The sequence below is a fragment of the Camelus bactrianus genome, chromosome 15, assembly GCF_048773025.1.
Source record: "Camelus bactrianus isolate YW-2024 breed Bactrian camel chromosome 15, ASM4877302v1, whole genome shotgun sequence".
Classification (NCBI taxonomy): Eukaryota; Metazoa; Chordata; class Mammalia; order Artiodactyla; family Camelidae; genus Camelus; species Camelus bactrianus.
The window spans coordinates 59,475,213-59,481,374 of NC_133553.1; the positions used below are offsets into that span (position 1 = coordinate 59,475,213).

The window sequence follows — 6,162 nt, forward strand, 5'->3', positions numbered from 1 at the left end:
TCAAATCTTGACCTCTTGTTAATTAACAAGATTTAAACAGATGTATTGATGGAAATGCTGTGCTGAACAACTTGTCTGATGACATTGCAAATAAGTAAAAATTCTTTTGGAAAGCTATTCGGTAATCTATAACAAGAAACGTCAAGTTTGTTTACACCAGAATTGTTTTACTGTTTGATCCCATACTCTCATTTCTGATAATTTATTATACATAATTTACTTACAAACAAATATTTGCTAAGCATTTACTACATGCCCATCACTGCAATGGATGGTGAAATCAACTTAGAAAAAAGCAAAAAGCACTTTCTACAAAGATATTTGTTTTAGTAATTAAAATGAAAAACTTGGAAACTAAATCTTCAACTGGAGAATAACTACGAAAACTTTGATATAATAGCTCAGAGGAATAGTTCAAACATTAAAAATGCTGTGTAGATTACAAAATTGTGTGTAAAAGGAATGCAGATTAAAAAACTATAGAAGCAGAAAAATGAAATAAAAGCTAAATAAAAATGAAATAAATTTTAAATATTTAGTACTTAAAATATTACAATAAGTAAAATGTTGTCATAAAAAAACTTATTTTAAAAACCACACACACACAAAGACACACACACATTCGCAGCAGCATCAGATACTGTAAGGGTTCATTTCTTTGAATATTGATGTAACTTTTAAAAAGCCTTCTCTTACCCAACAAAAATATTTCTGTCCTTTTCTGCCTCCATAGCCTGCTTCTTCCTGCCTGTAAATGCAGGCAGGAGACAGGGTGGAAATCTAGAGCTCTCCAGTGATTTACAGTGAGGAAAAGAACAGTTTCCTGAAGAGGGTGGCAAACATCATGCAGACATTTTTCATCTGTATCAGTGGCATGGATCCTACAAAGCTAAAACCAGGCATCGAGGTATTCTTCTTTCAGCTATTTCTGCTTAAAAGTTATTGGTTCTTGGTTCCATTTTTCTCATATTGCAAACTTTTTGGACATTGGAGTTTTAGTTGTAAATGTTGTCTTGTTTATACTTGAGTTTACTCGATGTTGGAATCCCTAAGCAATTCTAAGTTTGGTAAGTTCCAGGTACAAAGGCATAGTTTAGGGAGGGGAGTGGGAGAGGGGAGCACTTTTTGCTCGGACTATAATGGCAAGCAAAACCCACTCCTAAAACTTGTGTGTGTGTGTGTGTGTGTGTGTGTGTGTGTGTGTGTGTGTGTGTGTAGGTAGACCACAACAGTTAGTGGGCGATGAATGGCATCAGGGTCGGGTGGAAAGGGGGGAGGTTGGGATTTTTGCAGAAAGAGTGCAAGGCTCAGGGATGCTATTCTGTAAACTATCAATTTTTTTATTCTTCTCTCATCCTTTCACCTACCAAAGACTTGGCAGGGCTGTGAAGAGTAAACATACACAGAACTAGGAGGATGGAGAACGTGATAAGCCTCTTAGCAGTGGTCACTTTATGAGGGTTACTAGAAGCTAGTTTGAAAAACAGTGTTGCTGAGTGGTGAAGAAAGGATGCTCTTATGTTCAGAGTCAGAGTGATGCCGAATCCTTCTGGCCACCGTTCATATGGATGAGTTTGCTTCTGTGCCCTACGTCAAGGAAATAAGAGGAATGCCTCCTGGTTTGCCCTCCTATTTACACCCCTGACACACAGAGGCGAAGGCAGGTGGGGTTGTGCATTCATTAATTTGTATGAAGGAAGTGGTTGTTCGGTGACCTTGGAAAAGCCCAATGCTAACATATTACAGCAGGTGGCAGCCTTTCCCCAGGAGAGAAGGAAGAGCTAGTCTTACCTAATGAAAACTGTTTTTTGGCTTTATAGTTTTTCTTTGATGTAAGTGTAAAGTGATTTATCGAGGACTCGAAGTTACAGTTGGCTTTATAACAGAGGGAAAATAAGCAGGGACCCTGGAACCCGGAAAAGGGGGTGTGGACTCACTTCCAGGACCCAGCCCCTTTCTTAGTCACTGGCTCTGAGTTCTCAGTGGCTGCCATCAGGAGCCTGGTCAAGTTCAGGCTCAACACCAATAGGTGTGGATAAAGGCATCAGCTTTGAGGCTCACAAGGAGGCTCTGAGCAAGAGTCCTTAGGGAGGTAAAGACTGACCTAAAGACACAGAAGCAAGGCAGATCAAGAATTACCCTGCTGTATATTGTGAGGAAGGGCTTTGATAGCAGAAGTATCTCATTATCATACCAGACATGTAAAAAGGCCTTTTAAACTGATCTGCCAAGCTTTTTTTTTTGGAAATATTATTAAGTTCTTCTCATTCAAGTTTGCAAAAGTGCTTAAAAGAAAGCCAGATTTGGCTGGGAAGCTTAACACTGGATACATACCCAGTTTGTCTCTACTTTCTTAACGGTATGATTGCACTTTATTGTTTATCAAGAAGGAACTATGTTACCTATATTTCAATTTCAGAAAGTTTTATGTAAAATGATGTTATTCAAAACTTACTGTGAATAAGGAGACATTTACTGAAGTCCCTACAGATGAATGTGCTTTGTGCTTAAAGGCAATGAGGTGATGAGATGGGCATAGGAGATAGAAATCAAGGAACTAGCTGTGACTATTTAAGTTAATTAAAATTAAATTAAAACAAAAAATTCAATTCCTCCTTTGCACTAGCCACGTTTTAAGAGCTCAATAGCCAAATTTGACTAGTGGCTACCATATTGGATAGAACAGATTACTGACCATTTCTATGATCACAGAAAGTTCTACTAAACAGCACTGGACTAGAGGAAAAACAAGGGAGTCCTGCCAAGTGAAAAGGTGAGTGGTCAAGAACAAACTCTCCTTGCAATACTGAGTATTGTCATAATAATTCCTAAGTGTGGCAGGGGGTTCAAATAGAGTATTTCACATGATTCCTAAGTGTGGCAGGGGGTTCAAATAGAGTATTTCACATGATTCTCACATGAATCCACAGCCATAACAACACTGCCGCCGCTGTTTGTGGAAATCTTACTGCAGGCCGGGCACTAAGGGCTCTGTTGTAATAACTCATTGGTCTCTGCAAAAACTATTATTGTCCCTATTTAACAGATGAGGAACATGTGGCAGAGAGAGGCTTCGAACTTATCTGTGGTTACCTGGCTTGTAAGGAGAAGCTCAGATTCAACCCCTTGTTTTTCTGGGTTGTAATAATTAGAGAGAAGACGTGGAAAATGCCTAGCATACTCTGTATGTGAATAAAATCTGCTTTTAAGCCACTTTCCCCTAAGACAGGGCAACTCTTGGTTTCTCTGTCACATAATTGTCTTTCTGGCTGAAGAAGGCTTTATGCCAGTTCTGATAGAGTAACAATGATGCCCTGTTTGTCAGGATGTGAGCCACTTCCTTCCCCCAACGCAGAACCTGCTGTGTGCACAAGAGAAGCTGTTTCTCAGACGCTCACCTTTGTAGAAACAAGTCTGTTCGGGTGAAAATTTTTAAGTAAAATATTCTTGCTTAACACGAAAACATTCTTATTTAAGATTAGAAGTATATACTGGAAAATGCTGTTTCTTCTAGGTGGCACAATTATGAAGAATGTTTTCCCTTTTTGTTTTCTCATTTCTGTTCAAAATGTTTGCTCTATTTTGTAACATTTCTACATGAATATGCATAATAATATTTTTAAAAAATCAAAGCCAGATACTGCATCATAAAAATTGTTAGTTGATTAATAATACTATAGGCTTTTGGTAATATAGCAAATACTTTAATACTAGCCAATAAAAAACTTTTAGTTGAGTGCTAAATAATACTTTTATCAATAGCAGAGGAAGTGTGGAATTAAGTTGTAAGGTTAAAAGGAGAAATAAACAGTGTTGAGGGACTCAGTGCTTCTCTGTAGGTGGGGACTCGGTTGTTTTACGACAATAGCTGCATAGATGCCTGCTCTATGTCATTCGGTTCAAGGTGAGGCAGAGTCTGGCCCATAAAACAGGAACAGTCTGAATGATGCTATTACTTTTATTATCAGTTAGCACCACATGGTCTTTGAAAAATGAATAAACTCAGTGTGAGGACAGAGAAGAGGGATCTTTTCAAACTACGGTGTGGATGTTTGTCCTTCCCAGGTGAGACTCATTGGGTAAGAGCACGTTGCAATGGCCGAGAGAGAGAAAAAGAGGTTGAGAACCGGCCAGTAATTGCTAAGGTTCTTTTCTCCTACAAAATTCTAAGACTTTGTGATAGTTTTACTTTAATCGTCTGTCTTTATATACTTTTAAAAAGTTATATTCTTTTAAGTGAATATACATTTTAAAGCTAATTTTATTTAAATTTGGCATGCTGCTAAAGGTTATCTTGATATACTTTTAGTTAAACCTGTAGTGAGTCCACTATGAAATGGTAGCCAAAAATGTGTTCAAATATCTAAATATGCTGGTGGATTACAGTTTATAGAATCATTCTCTTTTAAAAAAATTTTTGGGGGGAGGTAATTACGTTTGTTTATTTACTCATTTATTTTTGGAGGAAACAACTGGGGATTGAACTCAGGACCTCATGCATGCTAAACGTGCACTCTACCATTTGAGTTATACCCTCCCCCTAGAATCATTCACTTTAATGGCCAGATAAAGGAATTTTTAAGTACAGAAGTTAACAGTTCAGAGAATCAGGTGATAATATAGCATCAGAGAATCAAGAATTCATTCCTCCCTCCCTCACTTCCCCACCTCTTAGGCTTCCATTTAAAAGCAGTTCCTGCTAACTTTAGAGTGTAATTGAAGTTAGATGGCTATAGTTTTAGAGCTGAGGAAAAATAAAAGGCATGTGAACTCCCAGCAATCATTTGTCTAGGCAGGCAGTTGGAGATGAGAAAGAATGAACTGAAAAAGGGCAGCAGATTCATTCCACAGGTGGTGTCTGCAGCTGCAAGGATTTGGGCGAGACAAGCCTTTCTCAGAAACACAGAGAAATATTCAGCCTTGCCTGCACTCATTCCCTGCACGGGGATAGACCTGGCAGGCTTAAAAAGGAAGCGTCCTGGAATCAGACCAGGCACTTTGTGCTTCCTGTTTGACTGAAGGCATTTTGAAGCGAATAGAATCCTGAAATTAATTCACTTAAAAAATTATGTACACACACATATGTAAACTATGCATTTTATATCGCCTGATGACACCAAATAATCCACCTTTGCCAACTAAATTGTCTTTGCAGATGTCTTGGAGCTACTTGTGTTCTCTTCTGCTTTTCATAGTTAGATAATATTTCAAATAATTTTTCTTTTTGCTTGATGGAAATAACCAGGCTGAGGTCACTGATCTGACCTCACACGTGACATGTTCATTCTTGGTCCCACACTGCACTTCTGGTTTCATCAGTAAGGCTGCATTTAAGCTTTGGTTTATAGAGTTTGGTTTATAGGTGTATCCTCCATTCTATTTAATTCCCATTGTGTGGCTTTCCGAGGTTGTGTGCTTTGCTCAAGTGTGGCTAGATGGAGGAGCTGTTCACACACAGTTCACATGGATTATCTCAAAAGGTAGGTATCACATTTCATTTACAGAATGAAAAGAACTTCAAGAAAGACAGTAGTTACAGCTATTTTTTTCTTTTGGACTTTAAGTGCATAGACTGGAGTTAATCACCCTGCTCAGTTTCATGATGTTATGTGATCATCCATACAAGGTCTCTTCTTGTTTTATTTCACTTTATCTTTTTCTTGTTTTATTTTATTTTATTATTTTCCCCTTTCATCTCCAGCATTGGCAGCCACTCTGATGTATTTAATATGTGCTTGGATATGCATGAATCCCCAAGTTGCTTTTTTTATGATGTTGTTTTATGAATGTATGTGTTTTAATTCTCTATTGTTTAATGGCTCTTATTCTGTTTCTTGCTTTTTTTTGGGGGGGGTGGTAATTAGGTTTATTTATTTATTTTTATATGGAGGTACTGGGGGTTGAACCCAGGACCTCGTACATGCTAGGCACATGCTCTACCACTGAGCTATACCTCCCCTTGTTTCTTGCTTTTTTACACAGTGCTGTTTTTAAGTTCTTTCCATGTTCCTTTACACACATCCAGCTTGCTTCTTTGAACTGTTGCATAAGGTTCCATATCATGTGTCAGATACTTTGAACATATCCATTCCTCTAGTGATGGGACACCTGGACTGCCTCTAACTCCCTTGTACCACAGACAACCTTGTTTATTTGTTGACA

The 6,162-nt window shown here is 38.1% G+C and overlaps 1 non-coding gene across 1 annotated transcript; it reads right to left on the bottom strand.

Moving 5' to 3' along the window:
* Nucleotides 1-5,885: 5,885 nt before the first annotated feature.
* Nucleotides 5,886-5,957, bottom strand: TRNAA-AGC (transfer RNA alanine (anticodon AGC)). The gene has a single exon. It is a non-coding gene; the product is annotated as a tRNA-Ala (tRNA).
* Between the last annotated feature and the right edge of the window lie 205 nt (nt 5,958-6,162).